The sequence below is a fragment of the Accipiter gentilis genome, chromosome 9 (assembly GCF_929443795.1).
Source record: "Accipiter gentilis chromosome 9, bAccGen1.1, whole genome shotgun sequence".
Lineage (NCBI taxonomy): Eukaryota > Metazoa > Chordata > Aves > Accipitriformes > Accipitridae > Astur > Astur gentilis.
In genome coordinates, this window is record NC_064888.1 from 10224955 (window position 1) to 10251216 (window position 26262).

General features: G+C 40.5%; 1 protein-coding gene and 1 long non-coding RNA gene across 3 annotated transcripts in view; one reads left to right on the forward strand and one right to left on the reverse strand.

Annotated features, from left to right (window-relative positions):
* The window catches only part of PHYHIPL (phytanoyl-CoA 2-hydroxylase interacting protein like), a 58256-nt gene extending 52991 nt beyond the window's left edge, over positions 1-5265 (reverse strand). The window contains exon 1 of the mRNA XM_049810804.1: positions 4861-5265. The gene's annotated coding sequence lies outside the window, so the exon portion shown is untranslated. The remainder of the gene's footprint in view (positions 1-4860) is intronic.
* Positions 5266-23346: 18081 nt separating this feature from the next.
* LOC126042784 (uncharacterized) lies at positions 23347-24066 on the forward strand. 2 transcript variants are annotated; one of them, XR_007507290.1, is made up of 3 exons: positions 23347-23515; positions 23607-23732; positions 23811-24066. It is a non-coding gene; the product is annotated as an uncharacterized LOC126042784 (long non-coding RNA). The 2 variants fall into 2 exon arrangements; XR_007507291.1 differs by having other exon boundaries at positions 23347-23500.
* Positions 24067-26262: the final 2196 nt, after the last annotated feature.

A 26262-nucleotide genomic window follows, 5' to 3' on the forward strand; every position in this document is an offset into this window, starting at 1 on the left:
AATCTCTCCTGGTAATCAAAGCTTAATGGACAGAGAAAAATGATTAAACAAGCATAGAAACAGCACGCACCAAAATAAGTTGATTTTTTTCATTTTTTAAATGTGAGAAATGTAACTCCACTAGAAAATCGTGTAAACATACTCAGAAGTAAAAAGGCACACAAATTCAAGTCTTGAATATGCCCTTGCGGCATATTTTGGAGGTCAGCAGGCAGAGATTATCTTAGATCTGAGATAAATACTTCTAAAGCTGAAAAGTTATCAGAAATGATTGTCGTCACCACTTCTGTGCACTCAAGAGGGGAATGCAGCTCCCATGCTTTGGCTTGTAGTAAACGTACCATCATGGGCTGGAGCAGCACAGGCTGTGAGCAGGAGGGCAAAAACCACGTGTGCAGTTTAGATACAAATGCTGATTGTGGAAGTCACCTTATCTTGTTACAGAGAGCCATGGGGAGTCTTCTGTAGTTGCATGTTTCTATACTGACCTAAACAACATGCCCTCTGGCAGCGACTGCAAAAACCCACTCCCTGGGTAGGATGAAAGGTAGGACCTGTCTAACGGCAGGAAGACTTCTGCTCCATGACAGCTGTAAGAATAGTTGTCTGCCATATGTACTGTATACAAGTGCTCATTTTAATTAAGATTTAATCTCCTCAATCTCTCTGCACTAATCCTTGGTTCTCTTTCATAATATTCCCACACACCACTCCAGGGTATTTTCTGGCATTGAAAAAGTCTTAACTTTGCTGGGTTTGGTCTGGTTTGACAGTCTCCTGTGTATCCATCTTCATCTTTTATTTTCTGACAGAAATCTTCGAAATATGTGAGGCAGAAAAGAACACCAGTGTTTGAGCATTAATTGGACAAGAATGGCAATTTGTGGATTTGAGGAATAGCAAAGGTGCCACTAGAGTGTGTAAGTGGGCAGCTGGCACAGTAGCTTTGCCAACATTTGCGTCAATGTGGGAGTACAGCAATATGGTAGCTGTTAACATTGTACTCGGTAAATATCTCATCATATGTGAAGATATGACTAGCCTTTTGGAGGAAGAAGCTGAGTATTCTCTGCATCCACAGCGGGATTTTATGTGTAATCCCAGCAAATGTCAGCAGGCCTTCATGGATGCTTAAATACTGTATACATAAAATTGCTTTCTTGAAATCCAGTGTATAGGGAAACAGTGAAATAACAGTGAAATAATTCACACATTGATTTATCACAGTGTAATGCTCGACATGGCACTTTTTCTCAGCTGACTCAAACGTTAAGGAAAAACACAAAAGCCTGCTTTTGTCAAGTGCACGTGACAATTTTTGTTACTATGAGACTTGGTTTCTATGTGCTATATATATATATATATATGTGCATTCATAAAAGAGAAGCACTTAAGTTTTTCCCAAGATTTTTTTTCTGTTGCTGTTAGAAATAGGAAGGATATTAAAATTATTGTTTTAAGACCAAGGAAATTGTTTCTGTTTCACATGAATTTGATACATTTCCTAAGGATTGGAGTTAAACAACAAAGACAGTATCGTAGATAAAAATGGCACTAGAGCTCAGTGGGGTATGTTTCTACAATTATTTCTTGCCATGAGGTTTCCTCCTGTGGATCTCTTACAACCCTTACACAAAGATTCACTACATTCTTCTATTAGGAAAAAAAATACCTGGTGTTAGGTTTCTGTCTTCTAGTCACGTTCTGTTTTCATTTTGCCGTGGCATTTCTCTCTGTCAGGAGTGTGCCTACCCTTCTTTCTCCATCTTCTTCAAAGGGCCTTCTTTCTGTGCCCTGGTCCACCACTGCTACTCCTCTGAGTTTCATCCCTGCATAGCTACTAATTTGAACAATTCCCAGAGCCCAATACTCTATGCTTATACCATATACGTTCCCTTAGAAGAAAGTCCTCTATAATAAAAAATATCATGACATCAACAACTGAAACATCACCATTTTGAAGTGCCAAAACTACTGAGATTTTAAAGAAATTTTGTCTGTGAAGCTTCAAACAGGTTGATTTACAGATGCAAATAGCAACAAACACAGAACTTGAGCAAACTCAAAATATATACTATAACACTTGGTTTGAACTTTTAGTCCATTTCATTGAAAATGAAACCACTATATTTAATAAGGTGATAAAAATCATTATTTATTTTCAAGACCTATGAAAACAGCCTAAGTCAATCAATTCCTCATTTTTATTTCTTTCTCCATTGTCCACTAGCATCTTGCTGCTAGCAAGTACATGAACCGCAGAGTAAGCATGCTTTTTAACACTGAGAAATTCTAAACCAAATGTAACAAAATGTCCTATCCAGCCACTAGTAAAACTAGCTGGCTACACAGGTAAAGAAAATTTTCCATTCAGTAGTAATGGTGCTTATCCACTCTCCAAAACAGCTTCCAAAATGAGGATTCTACCCACAGAACATCACCCATGTTTTTATTTTTACATTCACAAAATCTTACGCTGTCTTTTATGAAAGAATTTGGGAATGTAAGGCGGTGGAGGAAAAAAATGACGGTACTAAATGACAGTGCTATTTCAAACTAATATGACTTATAAAGTGTTACGGCTGCTATGATAGACAAAAATGCTCTTCTTATATGCATAGAAAATTAAGTTTTATAGTTTCACATGCAAATATAAGAAGGGCCATTTACACTTTCTTACTGAAAAGTTAATGACTTGTACATTGTCTAATAAAATACCTTCAGTAAGTCTCATTAATGTAGCTATTTACATTCACAGTTATGTCATATGCATAAAAAGGAAGATACTTTCTCCACCCTATCCCTTAAACCTAAAATCTTGAAATTTATATCTGTAGAGAAATATCAAACTGCAACATTTCCTCACACCAAAACCCAAGACTCAAAATTGCACCTTCTGAATGAAAATGAAGATTCTGAAATGTTGCTCCAGAAAGTGAGGTATCAGCAGACTGATTTCAGCAGCAGGCAGCCAAGAAAGACTATGGCAGAGATGCATATAATTTTTTACTGCCAGCGTGGGGTCAGCCCACTGTCTGAGAGGAGTGAAGACCTCATGGGGACAGGCCAGCCCCAGGAAGGACAGAGAACTGGGGAGCCCGACCACCCCGCAAAGTCAACACTTGTCTTCCAGCTGGCCAAGTCTGTATTGTAAGCTGCTTCATTTGTATTTACCAAAGAGGTGAAAGAAGGGCCTCATGCAGCCATCACCCGTCTGGCTGGACAGCAAAGAAGTTGAGGGATGAATCTACTACTTGTTCTCTCCCAGGGTGTTTCCAGTGTCCCAAGGACATGAAAGCCCCATCAACCTGAAAGCGTACACTTACACATTGCTCAGAGATGGCTGAGATGCATCACTATATCTGCTGTTCGGAGCTCTGATTTCTTTTTTCAAGCAGATACTACCTAGTGAGTTAAGCCTGGCTTGTAGCCAGTCCATGGATAGAGATCCTATCCTGTATAGGGTGTTATATGTTTTGTGCGTTTGATAATGACAAGATAAGGCTTAAGCCATTGGCTGTACTGGCCAGCTGCCTCTAGCGGGCCTTCCAAGTACCAAACAAGTCTTAGGAGAAATGTCGATAGGGAAACATAGTAAAATAACGTTTTGTATAGAAAGTACTCTGCCATGACATATACAGTGTAATTTTGGACCAGTATTCTTGATCAAGCACTAAGCAATCTTGTATCAAAATAAGGACAGCTGGAACTTAATACCCTAAATGACTAGATTTCCAATAAGAATTTAAATGGAAAAAAACCCAAAACACCAAACCCGGTAAATCCAAGCATGCTGACCCATGTGAGATTCATGAAAATGGAAGGTTATATGCATGAATTTGACATAGAGTGTGGAAAGTGTTGAGAACTTTATAAAGTCAAGTACTAGTCACTCTTCGTTTTGCAGTGAACCACTATTCCTGTGGGTTTTGCAATCCGAAGGGGACTTGAAGCAAAAACACCTGCACAGTAAAGCACCTATTTCTCAAACTAGGTGCCAAAATAAATAGTCTGGCATCCCGCCCAGTAGAATAGATCATTCTGCACACATATAAATAAACAAAACTCCACTCAGAAAACAAGCAACAAACAAACAAGAAAACCTTTATCCTTGAGCATCTGGGATCCAAAGGCATTCAAGTCCAAGAGAACAAATCATTTGAGCTTTGTCACATGCTTAAAGAGCAGGTCTAACCATCCCTTCAGAAGTGGACACCATCTCTTACATCTTATTCCTGAATCACATACATGTACTCCCCTCCTTCATAAATAAATAAATGTATTCATTTCATAGAAGTAGCCACAACCTTTTGAACAGATGGGAAACCTGATGGACTGAGATGCAGTGAATCCCTTACTTGCTGATCTCAGGAAGGAAAACTTTTGGGTTTGAAAGTTGGTTTTAGACAGTTTTCCAACTTCATGGCTTAGGAGATGATCAGCAGTATAGAAGAATACAATATTATGTTGTTAAACTCTGAAGACATGTGGGAACCAGACAAAAATACTTAATGAAAGCAGAGTAAAAATTTAAAGAAAAATGTACATCAGATTTGCTTCTACAATGTGGGTATTACCACTCAAATCCTCCAGTCATTGCATACTCAGGATTGCATCAAGCCATTAATTCTACAAAAATTCTCCTTCTGCTCCCTACAGCATCACTATTCCCTACTTTCTGCATATCTGAGCTTCTCATTTGATCTCATTTTCCCTGCAAGCAGTGGGTCATGTTCTTCCAAGCCCCTCCATCCTGGTTTCTCTGCTCTCTTTGACATCTTCCTCTCCTAGCTGCTCAGAAATATACAAGTTCCCATTCCTCCCTCTTTCCATTCTGCCTCTGCCCCAGGACTGCCATACCTCATGCACAGGGTGACCGGCTCGGATCCTTGCTTGAGGAGCCTCCCTCACTCACGCTGGAGACGGCAACTTCTCCGTGGGCCCTTCCCCTCGCAGAGGGCTCCGGACTGCCCGCCGGGTGCTCCTCCCCCAGCTCCTGCCAGTCCCCTCATTCGGGCACGGAGAAGAGAGGTTTTGTTGAAAGTTGTGTTGGGGCCTCGTGCAGGGAATGGTCCTGCCCACTCTGGCCTCTAGCCAAACACCAAAGACACCTGAACTGAGGGGTCAGTAAGGGACCTAGGATGCTACTAGTCCCATCCTAAGGTCAGGCAAGTGTAAGCTTTGAGCTCTGAAGGCAGCCTGCCTCCCAAAATCCCTTGGCGGTCAGCACTCCCTCTCAGTACGTATACTCTCCCGATACCAGAACTGGGGAGGGTGAGCAGGGGAGAGCAGGAGGTGGCTGCACAACCAGGCTTCCCTTGCCACCACTGGCATCATATTTGCATTGCAGGGAGATGATCTGGCTGCCTTTGTGGGGCCCTTTGGCAGGAGCCCAGCAGCCTTTCTGTGCCACTGCTCACATTGTACTGCAGGAGTATAAACACGGGCTTGTCCACAACGCTGTTGACAGCTCTGGAGGAAATCCATGGTCACCCAGTGTCAAATAAGCCAGAGAAGCTGGGCTACTTTCTGTATATCGGCTACTGCCCATATCCTAATTCCCTATCTCTTGTAGGAATCAGAGGAATAGGACAGGGGAATATGATGGGACTGCGATAAATATTCTCAGTCAGAGTTTGATGTTACAAAATTGTCTTTAATGCTCCACTGTTTCAAAAGACACAGACTGGACAGTGTTTACAAAGAAAAAAAGAGAGTTACTAATGTGATTTTAAAACCAGAAAAGACCATCTCAATCAATCCTCTCTCTCTCTCCCCTACAAATACTCAAAAGCATAAAAGATGTTATCAACGGTTTACTCTCTGCTGTCTAATCTCTCTTTGACAGGGAGGATAGTCTTGGAAAACATAAGGACAAGAACTTTCATCTACCTAGAAGCCTTAATACCCTACTGCTAGGCACTACATATGAGCTGCCAGAGCATTATGCTGACTTTGCACAGATTTGAGTGACCGCACAAACTTCAAGGCCCGAGAACACAAGAAATAGATCAGAAAAAAATAAGCAAGGTTCCCCCTCTCCAAGCTTTGAGATGTCTAGACTGGAAAAAACTCCCCTGTACTTCCTGAACTTAATGCATGGACTCGAAGCCTTCTGGCCTTCCTTGTTGAGCATTCCAACTCCTACAGCTGTAACACAGGTACTGGTCTAGTCTTCTAGAAATACGGGATGTCAAACTTCCCTTGGGCCCCACCACATACAGACCAAGAGCTAATGTTGTTCCTACAGTATACTCTGGGAAAATTCCAGTAGCTTTAACAGAAGCTGATGTATGTGTGACAGCCCCAAATTACGTCTTTTTCACTGCCTCTGTTATCACTTAGGTGGAGTTGCTTTGCCTACAAGTAAAGCTCTTCCTGAATGTAGGACCTGAAAGTGTAGAAGTGCAAGCAGGACCTCCATCTGCTCTCCTTTTCCTGTCCCACAACAGAGCAGGCAGAGGGGTGAAGCACACATGCTAACATACTGTAAGATAGTGCTTTAGTTGTCTGTAAAACAGAACATGGCATTTCATGAATAACCCCTTGTCCGCAAAGACAACAGGTAGGATTCTCCTGCCAGCTTCCCCATTGCTGCAGTGATCAGCTGATCAAACTCTTTGGAAACTGATGTAAATTTTCTTTATTCCACCATCTTCGATGAAGCTAGGTAAATTTATACACACTGGGAAACTAATTCTTACGTATTACTGCAGTAGTGTACTACTGTACAAAGGAATATAGTTACAAAATTGCAATGCAAATATGGATATAGAAAGACAAAGAATCCTTTTCTTTCCTAAAAGCTGTTACCCTATCAGATTTCGACAGGACCATAAAAATGCAGGCTACAGACTTTATTCTTCTCTACCTTTCCTCTGAAATTAACATTGTTTTAAACAAATCCAACCTTTATAAATTTTTTCCTATCCCAAATCAGTTACTATTTCCTGTTCTGCGTTTAATTTTTAATAAGAATTAAATATGTACTCTGATCAAAAAATCAATTTCCTTTTGAACTACCCAAACGTTAAAACCGCACTTCTGTGGCAAAGAGATGGCACTCTGAAGAACAGAGCCATCTACAGAAATCTTTTTGATAATGGTGTCCTTCTTTCAAATCCAAACATTTCCTTGATGTAGAATACAAATTGAGCTCTAGTGTATAAGTCAGCTAGGATTTCAAAGTTGGCCTTTATACTTTGCCATTAATTAATTCCGTCCAAGAAATTCAAACAAAGATACAAACAAAAGTTCTCTAAATACGTTACATAAGGCATTCAGAATATTCCGATTCATTCCCCTCCAGGAACACAGCAGAGTCAAAGAATGGTGTACACAGCATGTTTAGACTGTATAAAAAGCACTAGAAATGGTAAGAATAGTTTTAAACCCATTTATTTAAAGCTCTCCATTATAAGAGCTATTGTAGAGTATTTGCTAATCAATCTACACTTCTGAGTTCTAAACAATTGCAGGCTTAATGAAGTGCACTTTTCTTCACTTTCAGATGCAGGAACAAAGAGTTTCCTATTAAAAGGGAGGAAATGAAAGCAGAAGGCAGAAGACCTCTTCCAAAAATTACTGAAGCTTCTGAGCAGTTTAGATATTGAATAGGAAGTCAGAAACTCTTAGTTGGGAATCTCCTTTTTAGGGGGAAAAATATCTGTGAAAGCGACTTCCTTTCCCGATACAATCCATGTACATCTTCAAGTCAGGTAGGATGAGTATTCTCTGATACGATGAGGAAAGCCTCCCAAATTCTGGCAGGGAAAACTTACTCCAAGGTTGTTTTTTTTAATCCCATTTTGTTGCAACTATCACAACATAACTAAAATAGAAGTTGAAAATTGGGGTCAGTGGTCAGTCAGTATAGAGATATCTTTCAAGCTGAGTAATTGGAAATGGTTTTTGCTGGGGTGTAAGCAACACAGCATGGAGTAAGAAAACAGCAGATATGTCTATTCAGCCTGAAAGAAAATTAAGAGTTTTCTTTTTCTCAAGTTTTATTTAGTCCAACTTGTATAGAACACAAGAGATACTTATCCCCTAACATCTTTGGCCTAAAACAGTAGTATTCACTCACCAGAAAAACAGATCTGGTAGACAGGGGAAGAGATAGAGTCACAAATGCTATGTCAGACCAAAAACCAAAGTGAAAAGTAGACTTTGTTGTGTTCCCCATTACTACATAATGCACAGACGCCATCTCCCTCCCTGTCCCTCCTGTGGCATTGTGACAATCTTTTATAAGAGGCCACAGAGCAAAGTTGACACCACACAGTGCTACAAGCACCATTAACTTCTGTGACATTTCCCAAGCCCATTATCTCCTACTCTTAGCTCTTTATTCTTTGGAGCCCAGCTCACAGAGAACTAATTCCTGGAAGCTCCTTATTTGTACTAGGATCTGATATCATCGTCATTTGCGTGTGGCCCATCTGATTATTTTCTTGCAATTTTATTTACTGTGCAGTAAGACCTAGGAAAGTCCTACACCAAACTGTATAATTTCTGAGTTGATTTCTAACACTTGATTGCAAACATGTAGCATGATAAAGAAGATATTTGACGTTCTCTTGGCTTTTTGTTTAGAGGTAGACCTACAAGAACGGACAATCTTAATAAGGTTTTAGGTTAGAACGACTTGTAGCATTTCCTGCGACTATTTCAGAAGATACAATTCCTATAAGGGGAACAGAGATTAACTCCAGTGCCTATATGGGCACAGAGGAGCATATACCTTTCTATTTTTCTTTTATCTTGTTAATGCTTATGAATCACTATATTTCCATCATGCAAATTTTGAGGGGTTTGGGGTTTATTTTTAACATATGTTCTGGTTAGTGCAATCTGTTTAAATATTCATTGATGCCCTTTAGGCACTGAACCACTTGCACTGAAAGGCATAGAAAAAAAATTAACTTACATATTGTAGGAATCAGCTACTGGGAACAATCTAAACCCAAACCAAGAAAAGATCAATGATTTCCCTCTTTCTGCCCTGTAATAAATTCCAAATGCCCTGATTCAGCCTTCCTAGTCCACCTGAAAATTGAAGATGCAACTAAAACCATACTGTGACACGTGCCTGAACATATTGTCCCTTCCACTTAAACATACCAAGCCCAAAGGTAGCTGATACCTGCATTTTCATAGCTTATCGATCTGAATAACTTTGTGGTGTCTCATTCAAGAATTTGGATTTTCTCTGAGGCACGTGGCTTGGAAATGAATCTGACACAATATAAACCCTTTTGTTATGTAATTGCAGAACTTCATCTCATCTTTCATATAAATACAAAAACTCTGCTACTTCTGCCTCACATTCAGTCTAAATATCACTGTCACGTTATATCTTTGCAATGGGTTAATCTGCCTATGCTTTGCGCTTGAGAAAGACAAGAAGTGGTTGCTTGACTTATTGTCTGGAAATTTGGTACAGGTGTCTCTATTTATGGTCCTGGAAAAAGATAAATGACTTCAGGAAATATAACCACAACGATTTTGTGAAGGATAAACAAAACCACCTGTAAGTAGCAATGAAATCCTGATTTTGATGGGACATGATCAAGTAGGAGTTGTACCCCAAGTCAGAAGCAAGCTAAAAAGTGTCCATGAAACCATAGTAGCTTTTGATATTAACACGGGTTTTAGAGGAAAGAAGAAATTCCATTTTTCTTAAGGAAACAAAGTCCATCTGATCCCACATAGCTTTGCAATGTATAGACAGATATTCAGGAGTGAAAAGCAGGCTGCACCATTTGTCCACGAAAAGCAGTATCATGTGACAAAAGTCAGTATTTTTATTGTGACTACAATTTATAGACTACATAGTCTGGTGTGGTGATAGATGAATACTTCCTCAGCATAGTGTGGGGTGATTGCTGATTATGCTAAGGGCTCTGAAAGGAAGGTTTCCATGACAGCATTGTGTGTATCATTGGTATTTTGGAAATAACATTCAGTTTTGATCTCTGACTTCTACAGATTTTGCTGTTCCCATGAAACATTATATTCAAATGGAAAAAAGCCAGGGCTAGCATGTATATTTTACATACAGCCAGGAACGCCTGGAAGTGATATTCCTGTGATAAACTGTAGAACTATGTGATAAACCACAGATCTATTTGATAAATACACCTGTTAAACACCTTTAATTACCTTTTCTACTCTCTGGCCAGTAACCATTAGGTCTCGGGACTTATTCTGAAGTTTTACACTGTAGAACAAGTTCAGACAGCTGGCATTTCCAGTCTGCTGTCTACATTAAAATATAGACTTTTTCTTGAAAACTAACTCTGCCTCAAAGCCCAAGAGAAGTTAGTTTCAATCCTGGGCCAAAAAAAAAAAAAAAAAAGAAAAAAAAGCTTTTCTATACATTAAAATGTGATGGCTTTTAAAGCACAGCATCTTGCTCCACGGAGCTGAGGATGCGTTTAGCACTGAACATGAGGGGGGAGCTGGGACAGGCAGGGCCTTAAAAATACTTCACATTCAGATGTTCATAAAAGTTGTTCCAAGTAAGTTTTTAATCTGTTTTGCAGCTGTTTTATTCCTCCACATTTGGACAGGGATTTTGCAAGGGGTCTGACACAGCTAGCTGCCCATCCTATTGAATTTCAGTAGCATTCCACCTCTTAACTCCAACGTGCTGCTCTGAAGGCTGTTAGACATGAAACATAGCCTCCATACATGAATTTAAACTAACACCGAGTATCTGTGATTTTTCAAGAACAAGGTGAAAACACAGATATTACCTGCAGCAGAGAGAGAGGTCCTGTGTAAGTTTCTGCTAGTTTGGAACTGGGGACTTTTCTAAATCCACCTATGACTCTGACAAAGCAAACTACATTATCACATTATGCATATCTGTCTGTAAGCATGTATGCACAATTGACATACAATAAAATGTCTAACTAGTTGCAATCTCCTTAAAGACCTTTTCTCTTAATCCGTTTGAATTTCAAAGCGTAGCTAAAATTGCAGGAGGATTTTAACTGTATACAAGATTTGAGCTTGGATAAGTGATCCATACTGATTCTTTATCTTTTGTGGAAAGCCAGTACTTCTTAATCAGTGGAAAAAAGAATTCAATAATAAACACGAAGAATGGGTGACATTAAAAAAGCATGGATTTTCTAGTACGTTTGGAGGTATGGCACACAAAATTTCTTCTGATAAGGGAAAGAAGATGTACTGTTTCCAAAGTGCAACTTTTATTAATTGATTTGCCCACATTTCTTAGAGGATTATGAGAAAAATCTGAAGGTGTAGTGAATGAACAGTACAGCACTCCTCAGCTACTCTCAGGGACAGAGAAGAGACCTACCGACACACTCCCTTCCTAAAGTAAATCCCAAAGTGTTTTTCTGTATAAGTGTCAGTCAGGAGCATTAACCACTGGTGTCCCTCTTTCATGCATGCTTCTCCATTTCAAGCTCCAAATAACCCAATAAAGTATACCGACGTATGCTTCCATCCTTACAGATGCTTATTGGTAGTCCTGCATTGTGTCAGGAAAGGAGTTTTGCTGGGCATGGCCATGGAAACGAGCCTTTTGCTCCTCTTTTGAAGAATGTACAGATTTAACTTGTGAAGGGCTCATGTGTAAAGGATCACCTGATATCCTCTGATAACATGTAACAGGAAATTAGAGCTTCCACTGGAATCAACAAGAGCAAGATGCACTGGTGGCACCACAGATAACCCAAAGCAGCATGCACTTTGCGCTGAGCTATGGTACTGCCTAATGATTAACACAGTAAGAATTCATCTGACAGACCAGGGCTAAGAGAGAGACTAAGGGCCTTGGCACAGCCTTAATGGTGAGGGTACTAAATGTGGTAGTAATTTGTCTGTCTCTAAATTTACAGCAAGAGAAGAGTTGAGATAAAGTCCGGAGGAAAAACACACAGGTGAAGTAAGGAGAGGCTAAGTTTACTGTAGCAACTTACTTTATTCAATGCTAGAGGAAAGCAACACTTAATCTTCTTTAGGGTCAGGTAATATGCTCAAGAGCGATGCTTGGTTCTGGTAGCTTTTTTCTTCCAAAGGAAAGGGTGTGGGGGCTTCTGAACTCGTAGCCAGATCTGCTTTGCTATTCACTAGTTTTCTACCCACAAGTCTCATCTTACAGATTTGTTCCACGTTCTTTGCATAAGGTCTTAAAAGAGATTTGGAGGAGTTTGGTCTGGGGGAAGAGCCATGGTCTTCCATTTTTGAGGAATACTGGTAATCGCAAGAGCAGGCAATGGTAAAATAGTTGATGGGATGCTCCTGGAATCTATGTTATGGTCCTGCATGTGGCGCTGTACCTTGCGACCTCAGCACATTTATAAAGCGCAGAGCAGCGCTCACTTCCATACCTAAGGTTTGTTACTTGACATGAAAGAGCGAATGAAGAGGGAAGAAGAATTTTCCATGCTGCTCAACCACGGTCTTCCCCATTTTTCTCACCAGGCTTTTGTTTATGCTTCGAAAGTGGTCCCTATCCTTGTCTTAAATACAAGAGAGTCATTTTGAGGAGAAAATGGATGTAAGCATTTGCAGACTCTTGGGGATACAGCAAGCTGCAGAGTTTCCCTAGTAAGCAATGCACGCTGAGTCCACAGAGAGGGCTTGCGCTTCGCCCTGCATCCCCAGCTCCAGAGACCCTTCTCACACAGGGTGGTACATTACATGCCCTACAGGTCTGACAACTGGCTTCAGTCTGTTCCACAGTCTCTTTGCAACATCGCTTTGGAAAACACCACCTTGTATAAACCTTGGGAAGACAGTAAAACAGAAACCTACAGTCAAGGGCAAAATAACACTGTGCCAATAGCAAGTTTTGATGATAAAGTGTTCCCAACCCAGACAATCTGGATATATATATATATCATGTTCAAGCCAAAGTCACAAATAAAAAAACAAGTATGAATTAACAAGCTGCAAAGGAAACCAAAGAGGAATTTTGGACTTTCTGCCTTTCTGGGTATCCTGGCACTTGACAAGCTTTTGAGCTGAAGGAGGCTGCCTTACCTACACTGGCTTTCCTGCACAGGGAAAGCTGAAGGAAGGCTGCAGAGGGCAGGTACAGCTAGCATCCATGGGCAAAAAGAGCAGCACATGTCAGCAAATTAGAGCATGTAAGTGTGCAAAGACTTAGATACCTTATTTTAAAAACTAAGTATCACAGGAAAGTAAAGATAGATGTTATCTTGGGAAGAGTTTTACATCTCCTCAGAATATGTTGGCACCATAGACCCTGTTATTGTGTACTTAGCGAGTTTCCCTAAAATCAAAACCTTAAATAAACTGCAAAGTATGCCAATATTTATTCAGCTCAGAGATGGGATTCCCTTCTATATTTTTTTTTTTAACCAATGAAAAGTGCAATGAACACCTGACCTGTAGAAAATACACTCTAAAACCCCAGCTTTCAAACAGACACCATTTTATAGAAACTGGTAAATTCCTATGGCTCCCTACTTGTTTTGGCTCCTCTGCCTGACTGCAATGGGAGCTAGCTATGTAATATCTGATGCCTACAATTCACTCAGCAGCAGCTATTCTGCTTTTTTTCAGAAGAGAATACCATGCAACTCTAATCAGAGTTGATGTAGATCAATATGAGCTTTGCTTTCATTATATTTAAAGGGACACACGATTTATTGATTCACGTATCAAATTTTAGCACACATATTTTCTGTTTTGTCTGCAGTCAATCTGCTATATAATGCACAGTGGATCTGTAGATCCAAAACGTCATTCCGTACAAAAACAGAGTAATACCAGGAAGATGATTAAGCAGCTATATTGGCATAGGACACATTTATTTTATGTTGTCTTCAAGTTTGTAGTATATAGAGATCTCTACTTGAACACAATGAAATAAGTTAGTGCCCTGCAAAAATCATTAAATCTGAACATCCTTGCTTTCAAGAGTTGTGTAACATTGTTGCCTACTGGACTTAAACATGATGTGCTATTTCTAGATATTTAAAAATAATTTAAAATTAAAAGCTAATTTACCTTGTAGTGGTGACAGTTAGTTGAAACCAACAAAGAGCTGGTTAAAAAACAAAGGCCACACACTGTGCTGCCATATATCCCTTGCCTTTTTCTTGGTTGTTTTTGAGGGTTTTTTTTGTTGGTTTTTTTTTTTTTTTTTATAACCATGTGGTCTGATTATACATCTGACATGAGCTGATCACTAGTCAGGAGTCAGGTAGAATTCACCTCACTGGCCATGTATAGACATGTATACATTAGAGATTTAGTCTAACAATTATTTAGGCTCCCTCTATAGTCAGTGCAGTAGGACAGGCACCTCCATCTACCCCATCCCCATCTTGGGATCCTCTTCAATGACCAGCTCCACCTAGATGGCTAACCTTGGCTACATACCTGAAATTTATAAAGACAAATAGAGAAGGTATGAATCCCAGTTGCAGTGAAAGCCATTGATTTTACTTAAAATCAACTTTGCTTAATTTCACAGGGTTGACCCAGCCCCAGTACCTTGCTTCAGCGATGCATTACACCTAATTTCCGTAAGATTAGTGCATTCTTACAGTCAGGCAAATGCAAAAGGGACTTGCTGAATCATGCCCTCAGTCAAAAAGATAGACTGATGTTCACTTGTTAAAGCTTGTATAAATCATATGCCATCCGTACCAGGATTAATTAACACAGTAGTAAGGATAAAGAGCAGACCTACAGCTTCGAGTGGGGCTTTTAGAACCATTGACCTTTCCTAGTCCCAGTTGAAGTGCAGAAATATCACTCAGATTTATTTCCACTTGGAAACAAGGTAAAGGAACATGGAAGATAAGTTAATACTTATGAATGACAGTATGATTGTCCACTATGGAGCTGTCATCACCCACTAATAATTTGTTTTTCAAGGGCATAAAGCACATCCATTATGTGTGTCCTGCATATTAGCAATGCTGGAGTTGGGGACAGAGAACACCGGTTTTACTTTTGTTGTGTGAATAGAAACACGATCCTATGTGAATGACTCACTGCTGTTGTGTAAGCTTTTAAGCATCTTTGCATGAAAGATGAAGGCATTTTACATGAGTCCACTTGAATCAGTGCTGTCCTCTCAAGCTTGAGGACATTGTTCTGAAGCAGACAGACTTGAAACGCAACAAGTTTTGAGCTAATGTGTTACTGGAAAAGAAATCCACTAAAGATCAGCTAATAAGTATTCTTTACTCCAGTACACAATTCACCTTGGCCATGGAAATGCCTCCGGTTAGGATTTCTTTTTGAACTTTAGCTCCAGTTACACAGCATTCCTGAGGGCAGGTGTGGTCATTCTAAACTCATTTTAGGGAAGTGGTAGGTCTGAAACATACACCAAAGGGCAGTTAGTTTCATGGCAATATTTTTAAGAAGCTGTTTCAACAATAACAGATCAATCAATTTCTTCACTTATTATTTGCAGGCTTAAAGCGAAACGCTTTTTCCCCCCTGCCCTCATTTTTCACTGAACTTGACCTGCCAGGACTAAAGCGTGCTCCTATGAATCCCCCCTCACCATCTCTGCCCAGCATTACTGCCGGAGCTGCCGTCGGTGGCTGGGCGCGCTGCATGGCTCCTCTCCTCCTCTGCTCAGTCGGGTCCTTTCCTTGGACTGCTGGCGGAGGAGAGGAGCTACCCTGGGAGCCCACAGATGCCCTGCCTGCCAGGCGCTTCACTCCGAGATTCCCTGCTCCTCTCTATGGCTACTGGCTGTGCTCCCACATATGGCCTGATGGATCCAGATGAGCTACTTGGCTCACAGGGCACTACACGTGCTTTGCCTTGGGGGAGGTGGTGTGTAGGGAGCCTGGGAAGTGGAGAGATCTAGAGGAATCCCATTTGTAAGAACTGATAGATTCCTTTGTCACAAGACTGAAAGTACGTATGGCCTTTAGAAACTTAGGGCTATTATTTCTGGCACTGGTTCCCACTCTCTCACCAATTGTGGAAACCATAATAGCAGGTACTGCACAGATTTCAGCCATCACAGTCAAGCAGGAAAAATCTTGCAAAAAATTATCATCGTACATACGCACTCTTGCCTAAGAGATGACACAAGAAAGATGCCACAAACTTGAGAGACAAAACTCGTTTAACAGGCCCTTATTCTTTAGTCATCCAGGACAATGTGTTTCTCTGTTGGCTTTGCTTCCCTGGGCAACTGCGCTGAAGCTGGAACACTTCCTTCACACAGCCCAAATGCCGGTTTTCATTTTGTAGAGCTTCGCGATTCGATTTGCTTTGGTGGTTCAAAAGTTCAATGGGAAAGAGCTCCCGTGGAGAGGAGAGCGTGAGCAGCTCACGCCAACAAATGGGTGCTTGCCTTGGAAAACAGCACATGTCTGTTCGCATGCATCCAAACTGCAGGCTGCTAAAGCATCCCACTGAGAGCGAGCCTGGCAGGGGAAGCGACTTTACAGACCTTTGAGTCACCAGGAGTAACACAAACAAGAGCCAGAAAAAACATTTTGCTATTTAAAAGGGAATCATTATATAGTGTTTGATAAAGTTTATTGTACCAATTCGTGGAATCAGGAGGGAGAACAGTACCCACTTGTCTGAGGAAAGCATTCAGATGTAAAATCTGACCTCAGTTCTGTGTTGTTGTTGTGACCCAAGAGAGACAAAAGGATTCACAAAACCCACAGCTAAGGAAGGGGAAAGAAAAGCTGGTAGCTGAAAGAATCTGAAGTGCTGCGTAAGGACAGTCACAGTGTGCGAGTCTGAAGGGAATCACCCATGTCCAAGTCCACGACCAGGGCAAAAATTAATACAAAGGCAGCAGTACTTGGGAGGTTTCGATTATTAAGCCTTGTTAAGGTCAAGCAAAAGTATTTTCAGAGCAAATGAATAAAGGTAAAACATACTACTCTTTTTTTTACAAAAAGAGAAGGTCAACGCAGAGTTATTCCACGAGCACTATGCATCACAAAGAAATACTTTCCTCAAAAATAAAGCATCCTGCCCTGCTCCTACTAGAGTCAGAGACCTCACTAAGGGAGAAGAATTAGACCTATACAGTAAGCACAGATAAGAATTTTTCCACACCAGGCTACTACGTTTATATGGCATCTCTTATCACGAAGGGTTTGAAAGTTATTTAACACGCTCTGCAGTGTTAACAGGACCATTCAGCTACCAATATATACACGCTTCCCTATCATACCACAGCAACGGCCACCCCCTCCGCCTGGAAATGCTTCTCTGTGGTGGGAGAGGAGAGCTCACAGCACGCAGGCACAAAGAGCCTTGCAGCGGATCCCCCCAGCACCCACACCGCCAGCTCTGCCTCCAGCACTTGCATTGGCTTCTCAGAGAGCACCCTAGCAACCTCACCATCTTAAATTTTACTTGCCAGAATATTTTACGTGTACACCCTCAACGCTTTCTCCTGCACACACCTCACCGCTTGTCTAAAAAGACTGTTTATAACCTCTTTCACCCCCGCCCCTAACATAATATGAGATAATTTGAATGGTCAAGCCAGATAATGGTAGAGAATATTGTGAGGTCAAAACCTTTTATACATTGTGGTTGGGAGGGGGGGGGGGGAGGGGGTGGAAAAAGCAGCAGTTACTAAACTCTGTGGTTTACATAAAGTGCTCGTAGTGTTATTTTTTAAAGGCACACCAGTCCCAGAAATATTCAATTTGGGTGGTCAGTATTTTTATTTCAGTCTCAAGCAACTGGTGGAAAATAGGAACAGACAAGCCATGAAAGCTTAAGCCTACCTTTGGCTGCTTTTCTGGCAAGAAAACACTGCTCAGCCTGAAAATACTGCCATAGTCTACAAGAAGAAAACTGTGGATGAAAATGTATCTCAGAGTATGTGTCAGTTTTAATGTACGAGGCCTTTATCATGAGGCAGAACTAAGAAAAAACTCCAAAACCACTGAGGGCATTGTGGCATTTTTTTCCCTAGACAGTAACAAAACTCCTGCATGTTACTATTTGTGGTTTATTATGTGTCTGTGCATCAGGAGCATGTGAATTTTGATTTGTAATTGTTCAGACATAGGACAGGAAACCTGAGCCAAGGATAGGCTTTATTCTGCTCTGAAACTGTCTTTTTTGCTGGCCTGAGATTGTTGAGAAATGACCCCCAAATCCTGGAACGATACTCTGTGTTCTTCTATCAAACAAGCTGCAAATACACTAGGAGGAAAATTATGTCAGAAATCGCCTTTGGCCTCTTTACTCACTTTAAACTTTTCCCCCCACCACTTTACAAGTAAAAAAAATAAAAATGTTTGCAACAGTAAGGATAGCAAAGCCCTTGAGAAGTTACCCGGGAAAGAAATGCTGCAGTGTTTAAAGAGAAGCTTAAACAAACACATATCAGAAATGTGTTTAAAGCTGCGGGAGCTCAGCCAGAGCTGCTACTTTGCAGCTGGGGAGACAGTGGACGGCTGTAAGGGCTGTCAGGGCAGCCCTTGGAGGTGAAAGAGCCCAACATCTCCTCTGGTGCCTTCGCCAAGGCGCGAGCTTTGGCTTGTGTGCTGGGGGAAGTCCCAGCACTGACAGCCCCTAAACCAGCCTAACCTGAAATTTTAGCTCTGCCACGATGTATTTTGCTCATTATAACAATAAAAAACCTAAGGGGTATTAAAAGGAGAAGAATCACTGCTCAGCATAGGCCATGGGGTGTTCATAAAGCTTTCTAGGTTCAATCGGGTTCAAACCAATGTTCAGCTACTTTACTGACAAAATTGGTTTTCCTGCTTGCTTGTTTTGAATACTCGTACTTCTTTGGTTGCATCTCATTTATTTGTCTGCATAGCATGCCATCTCTCTCCATGGTTATGTTCCAAGAAAAAGAAAGATTGTGCATGGGAAGAACTGAAGAACTCTACCTCGTCCTCAAAATCTTTCCTCTAAAGTCTTGATTGCATTCAAGAGGTGCCTAATGCACCCAGGCAGCCATTTTCTTTCAAACACAGCTACAGTTGCTCAGTTTCTAGAGTTCACTTGTGGTCGGTTCATCATAAATACTGCCGAGTTCCTTCCTCTGCCTGCAAAGGGACAGTTCTGTGTCCTCATTTTCACTATTAGGATGTTTTTGAAAAAAATCCCCATTATTTAGTACTTTGAAAGCATACTGTCTCTTCAAGCATAAAATGTTGGCACTGATATACCCTGTGGGTTTTTATACAGTAATTTGATCAGATTATTTTGTTTAAAACTATTGTTCTAAATACAGTCAGAGATTTCTGGCTCTTGGATTGTGTTCATTTTGGCCTCATCACAGCTAAAATTCTGTCTTGAAGCCCATATAAATATTTGCCCTTTTAGCATTTATTTTGATTCTAATCATATTCATGGAGTTTGTTTGAAGGCTTTTTTAAAGAAGAAAAGTACTCATAAATCAGATTAAATAGATCACTTTGCTACACAGTTTTGCCATGAATCTCTGTTCTGCAGAGCAAAATATTATTTCCAGATTTTTTCTGCAACCTCTGTAAACATTTACTTTACTGTCCTATAATTGCTTTAACATACATTTTCATGCACAAGCTAACTATTCTCCATTAATTTTATTAGCAGGAAGATTCTGCTTAATGTTCAAACTCCATAAAGTTGTACACTCATTCTCGTTTATTTATATACCCCAATCAGTCTTGGCAGATTCAGTACTGTTCTTTGCAGACAGGCTAACCTCCATCTACCAAAGTAAGCTTTGCTATGAAACGCAAGTTTTAGGAGTGTACCCCAAGCCTATTCAGAAAAGATCCATTTCAGCCTTTAAGCACGTGCATCTCTGACACTGATTTATCCAGGAACAGCGTTTGTATGTTCATGTCTGGGGGCAGATTTTGGCTTCAAATTTGGGTGAGATGAATGGCTGGCAAACTAATATATGCCTGGTTTAAAAAAATGGAGCTCATGTTTTTCTGAACAAAAACAAAATTCATTTTTGGATCAACTTCGGCTTGTGGACTGACTCTCCCCATATTCACACGTGTGCTTTGGCAAACACATTTTGTAGGGAACTAACTTGGTACAATAATATGGAGCCTTTTAACTCAATATTTCTGGTTCAGATGAATAATTTTTCACTGTGTTCATAGTGGCAGGCATTCTCTTTTTCGCAGCGTATGTAACAAAAGTTAGCATTCACTGCGATTTGAAGCCTACACACTGCAGTGCTGTAATGTTTCTGAGAGATAGGCAAAGGCAAGGGAGGGGAAGGGACAGCAAGCACCAGTAGAGAGCTCCCAGCCTGCGGCAAGGTATAGCTCCCAATCTACATGCACCATGTGTGGTTTATGTAAGATGTAGCACATAGTTTGAGACCGCTTTTTTAAAATATTGACACAGAAATTTATCACAATTATCATGAATTATTGCCTGCCTTGCCAGTTTCTCCAGTAATCAGTGAATGGTTCTGAAACTATGAAAATAGTCTCAGTGCAATGGATGGTTTATTGTGGTCAGGACTGAAAAACTGGAAAACCTACAGTATTGCTAATTCAGTGCAGCTGCTCTGCAAAAGCACACATGACTTCGGTAACCTGGCTTTGGGCTTGAAAACGCAGGGCCTTTCAGAAGACACAAATCCCCAAATTAAAATGTGAGAACTGTTACACCACAAATATTTTTTGCCATATGGCACACAGGCATCAGGAGCTATCTGAGATTCTCCAATGCATCACCCAAAATCCTCTTCAGTGTCTTTGCTCTGAAAATACTTTGTTGAGAAAACTAAGTATATGTTGTCAGAAGACACCTGATTTTTACCAGAGCTTTGAGGAGAGGGAGAAGGAATTTATCAAAAGCACGTTTTTTAAAGGAAGCTTTAGAATTTTTTTTAGTTTTACAATTTTTTTTGTTTTTTTTCCAGAAAATAAAATCATGTTTCAGCCAGTTCAACTTATTATACAGTAACAGAATGTGCTGGAGTTCATCATTATACCCAAAGTGTGAAGTTTCTAGCGTTCTTTACCCTATATACAGGTGTGCCTATTCTAGAAAGATATAAATAGATGACCAGAAGGAAACAAGAAGAACTTGTAGCCAGACCTGCATATTAAAATCTCCAGAACTGAATCTAGTGACTTTTTGTCAGACTAAAGCACGTTATGCTGAAAGGCAGTCAGTAAGGAACTGGATACTTAAGCAGAATATATCACTTTCTTTGATATCTCGTTCCAGTTGTAAATCATTGTTCCTGTTAAACATTCCTGACTTATTCACTCATTGGGCTGCAGCTTCCAGCTGATGATCCTCCTCATGCCTTTCTCCACTAGGTTCAAGGGCCCGTTAGAACACATTAAAGTATTTATATGTTGTAAACAAGTTGCCTCTCGAGCCTCTTCCTGATAAACTAAATAGATGGAGCTCTTTAAACCTCTCCATGGAAGGCATTATCTCTAGCCCTTGAATCAGTTTGGGAATTCTTACCACACTCTGCTGTTTCCTAGCTGCTGCTTTTTTAAATGTCTCCTTTTTTTAAGCATGATCAGATCATCTTCCCCAATACCAATTTACCAAAGGTATACAAAACAGTATCACCCAATTTTTCCTATTTATTATGTCTCCTTTAGCCATATGTGGATTTTTTTTTCCAGTGCTGAATACGTATGGGGAGCTGTACATGGAATATCATCTTAGTTGCCTGTCATATTCTGCAATAGGCACAGCACCCCTCTCCATACATGTAGCTCGCAATTCTTGTTCCTAAAGATGTATTCTTCCAATGAATCAGTTAATCAGTTTAGTAAGTGGCTCGGATATCTCTGATACCCTGCTCATCCTGTTATTTAATACTCTACCAGTCACTGTGTTATCCCATTTTTAATGCTTACTCTCAGATTATTGGGAAATTGTGCCTACCATTTGGCCTGTTCATCATTCACTGAAGTGCACTTTACAGGTTCGATGTTGCAATGCTAAGTGATAAAAGTATACATCTCAGACAAAAAGTAAAATTACCTCAGAGGATGAAATCAGGTTTGTCTGACCACATTGATTACACTCTTATTCTTCAGTTCTCTCTGTTGGAAATTTTTTTCCCAAGATTTTCATTGCCTTCCTCTACAAAATGAGAACTAGTCCATTTTTTGGAAATGTCACTAAGCAAATTCCCTGGTCTTGCAGAATGATGGTGATATTCTTGATCTTTTCCACTCCTCTTTTGCATTTCAAAACTTTTAATGTATGCTGTTTGATTTTCCCCCACTTTTACATTCTGTATTTCTAATTCCTTAGCTTTTTCTCCTAAAGTAGAATAAGCTTTTGGCCAAAACAATATTTTCACATTGCCAAGGAATATTGGCTTTTTGGCCATCTAGAAAAATCTTAGAGGTCTTTGAGATTTCTTTGACATTCTTCTGTGTGTGTGTACACATACACACACATATATCATATTTGCCCTTATGTTTCTTCAGTGCTAATAAAGCAGACCTTGGGAATTACCCACCATAGACAACAGCAGTTGGGACTGGTCCTCTTTCTGTCCATTATTGATGTAATCAATATTGGCCAGTATTACCAGCTTCTGTGTAAACACTGATTTCTGGCCCACCAACTAACTCCCTCCCTCCTTAGAAATTAGGCTCAAAATGCAGCAACTGCGCATAAAGAGCAAGAAACTTTGAAATAGAAAATTTGCCTTTACAAGTAAGAATTTTAATAATGCTCCACTTCGGGTGCCAAAGAACTTCAACATATGAGCTTAAGGCTAAAATTGACCTTCTCCCATAAGACCTGATTTTTTTTCACCACGTTTTGGAGAAGAACTTAGGAAATTGTGTGTCGTGTTCTTCCATTTTATTTATGACCCACAAAAGGTTCCCCACCAGTAACTTCTGATGGGCTTTGCAGCAGTAATGCATTTGAATCAGAACTAATCTGTTCTCATTTGCCAATTTAATTAATACAAGCAAAGTTCTCTATAATATTCCAGTTAACAGGCACATGCATCATCAGAAAACTAATTCAGATCCATCCCCTTCCAGGTTCCTAATTTTTCCTAAATATTGTCTGAGTTCTGTGCAGACCAAAGGCTTTTGATAAACTTGGCAAATTAAATGGTTTCAGTTACCTTAGTACAGATTGCTACATTCTTTATGGCATAAAATCCTATCTGTAAAAATCCGTATGACTTAGAAGCACTGTCATAGAAGAAAAAGAATAAGCTGCTTATGATAGTTTGAAAGTCATATTAGATTACGGTAGAATTTAACAGTTTTTCTGGAGGAAATCCACATGTGTGTCAATTGTAGCAGCTCGAATTGGGTCTTCTGGTTATTTATGTAGTTGGGGTAAAGACGAAATTCACTGCAGAAGCTGAAGCTGGGAGAGCAGCCTCCGTGTTCCCCAGCACAGCCCTCCCTGGCAGCGCAGCAGCCTGCTGTGCTTCTGCAGCTCTCCCACCCACCTGCGCTCAGGGCTTTTTTCACCAGGGGAGTGCAACTGGAAAACCGCCAGGCCAGAACCCTCCACAGTCCTCCAGGGAATTTTTCTCTTACTATGCTGTCCCTAGGTGCAAAGCTGCATGGTTTGTTTTATGAATGACTAATACATTCTGTAAGTATTTCTATTTCTATTCATTGTTTCAACTCACAGATTATATAAATGCGTTGCTACAGCTTCACATATAACACAGGAAAACTGAGTTTTCAAGAAGGTTCATCTGGAGGCTCAACAAAGAAAACAGTGACAGCAGGGAAGAGCTAACATGAAAAGGAGATGGAGGCTCAGATCAGTGCGTAAAGGTAAGATCAGGAGACAACATGGTTTACTACCTATTAGCTATGTAATTTTTGCCTGTAATTGCCTTCTTTCATTCTCAGTGCCAAGCGACACTAAGTGTATGGACAGACCTGATAAACGTGAGATTGTAGACGGAAGGGAATACAAGATTTACCTAGCCTAAATGCCAAGCCCCTGACAAAAATTCCAGTCCTATTGAAAACAACAGCCTTGGCAATCCCAGCCGATTGCTAAAATGGACGACTTCCTGGTACTTTTCCTGATACCATGCTGGCAGTTGCTGGGGCCTCACTGCTAACATATAGGAGGAGTATTTTGATCACCATGTACTGATGTGGTAACACACAGCTCTGTAACTCTGCTTTGAGCACCAGCTTCTCCCCTGCACCAGCGAGGGGCCAGGAGAACAGCCTGCACTCCCAAGGTCAACCTGGGAGAATGGAAACCATCTCACAGCCTGGAGAAAGCAGCTTTGCTTTTAAGAGGTATTGCATTCAGAGCTTCTTTACACTGTCAGTTGCCAGCCTAAAATGACTAGGTAATTATTGTTGAAAGTCCAGCTTTCCTGCAAATGCACCCTAACCCAATAGCTCAGGAATGCACTAAGCACAAATGAAGGAAGGTGTTTTGCAAAAATCGGTATGTGCTTTGATACACTGCTGCCTGGTGAGTACAGTGAGGCACTGGGGGTACTTCTGTGTTTGAAAGCAGCTTTGTGCGTAAGAGCAAAAAATATGCACTGAAAATTACCTCCTTTTCAGGTGAGACAGGTAGTAGGGGCACGCGCAAACCATGCCATGCATTGCTTGTTTTTCCCGAGACTGCATCAACTGGGAAAATATTTCAGAACATCTGATATAATCAGAGAGCTCCCATCAGGCTTTCAGACAAGGATGGATGTCATCAAGCCAAGCCATGGGATCAACAGCAGTGGTTAAATTGACAGCGTGAAATGGAAAAAAAGACAAAGAAAGAGTGGAACACTCATAATAAAAACATTATGGTGGATAGATAATAAAGAAATTTGATCATAGCTAACAATGAACAGGAACCAGCATCTGCACTGAGGCAGAAAAAGCAGTGAGTGAACACAACAGGACCAGTGACTGTGACTGCAGACTTGCTGAACTCATTGAAAGCCATGACAAGAAATGTATAGGCACCTTATGCAAGATTTATGATGCTGTCTGCAGGAGAAGGTTTGAAGCAAACACTGCCAAAGGAAGCAAGCAAGAATTAAAATGATATTACTTAAAACGTGTGTAAACAAAGTACATTGGCAAATAAAGAAGCCATGGGAATACCATAGGAAGTATCCTAGACATGGGGTCAGAAAACACTGTATCAGCACTCTGCCCTACACCAGGAATCATGAGGAAAGGACATTAACAAACAACTCCATGCATAGTCAAGTAAATCAAGTTTTGTGTACATCACAGAAAGCTGCAGCAAAGAGGTTCTTGTGTATTTTTCACCCTGCTGTGCTGTCTGCATTTTAGCTGGGAAACCACAATTCAGAACAGAAAGGTAGAATAAAAATGTGAAGCACTGGTGCCAAAGTAACAAATTGGAAGGCCTGAGAAATAGCGATCATCAAAATACATGTGCTGGAGCAGACAGACATGTGACCCAATTTTTAAACCCACAGTTTTCCCAAAGCTTACTTCAGTATTAGCCAGAGAGAAGACATAAGGTGAAATATGTGGGGTTTTTTTTTTTCTTTTAATATATGCTCTGCTCAAAAACTGAGATGAAAGTTCTGTGCTGTAATTGGCACTACTCAAAGTGTATTTCCTTTTTGAAGTCAGTGACTAGTTGAAATATCAGTCTTCTATAGTCACTCTCAGAAACAACAAGCTACGCGAGTTATTTTCAAGGCCGGTTGTTACTTCTGGCTGTTGCAGAAATTTTTCACCCGTGTTCTTTTAAATTGAACTGGACACTTTCAATTGACATGACAAACTTTAGGCAGGGTGTCTTGAATCCCTACCTCCTCCAGCCTCCATGCTGTCTGAAGAATTACCATTGCCAGAAAAGGCTGGTTTCCTTTCACAAGCTGCAGGCACGACAAGCCAGCAGTGATTGCAAGGAACAGGAACAAACTCCTGCTCGCAGGCTAGTTCCTGACGGACAGCAGAAAAGGACTGTCTGCAAAGGCCTCTTATTACACTAGAGTAAAAAAAAAAAGCTGTGGTAATAACACAAATAAATTTGTACTGTACCCACAAAGGAAATAAAACGGTTTTTGCCCATGTCTTGACATTTACCATTTTGGTAAATGCCTTGCACCCAAACATCACTGCTCTTCTGTCCTCTTATGTTCCCTTTTAGCTGTTTTCTGTGACATGTTGGTGGTACCCCCCTGCTCTGTTTTGGAATGACAACTTGTTTTAGTGGGGTGTGACCAGCCGGTCATCTGGCAAGCACTCGCAAAGACTCTAATCCAAAAAGCCAATCTCTTCCTAGCTCCAAATCTGCAAGGCTTTAATGAGGTCTTGTGGAGAAGCAGCAGTTATCAGAGATTCATTAAAG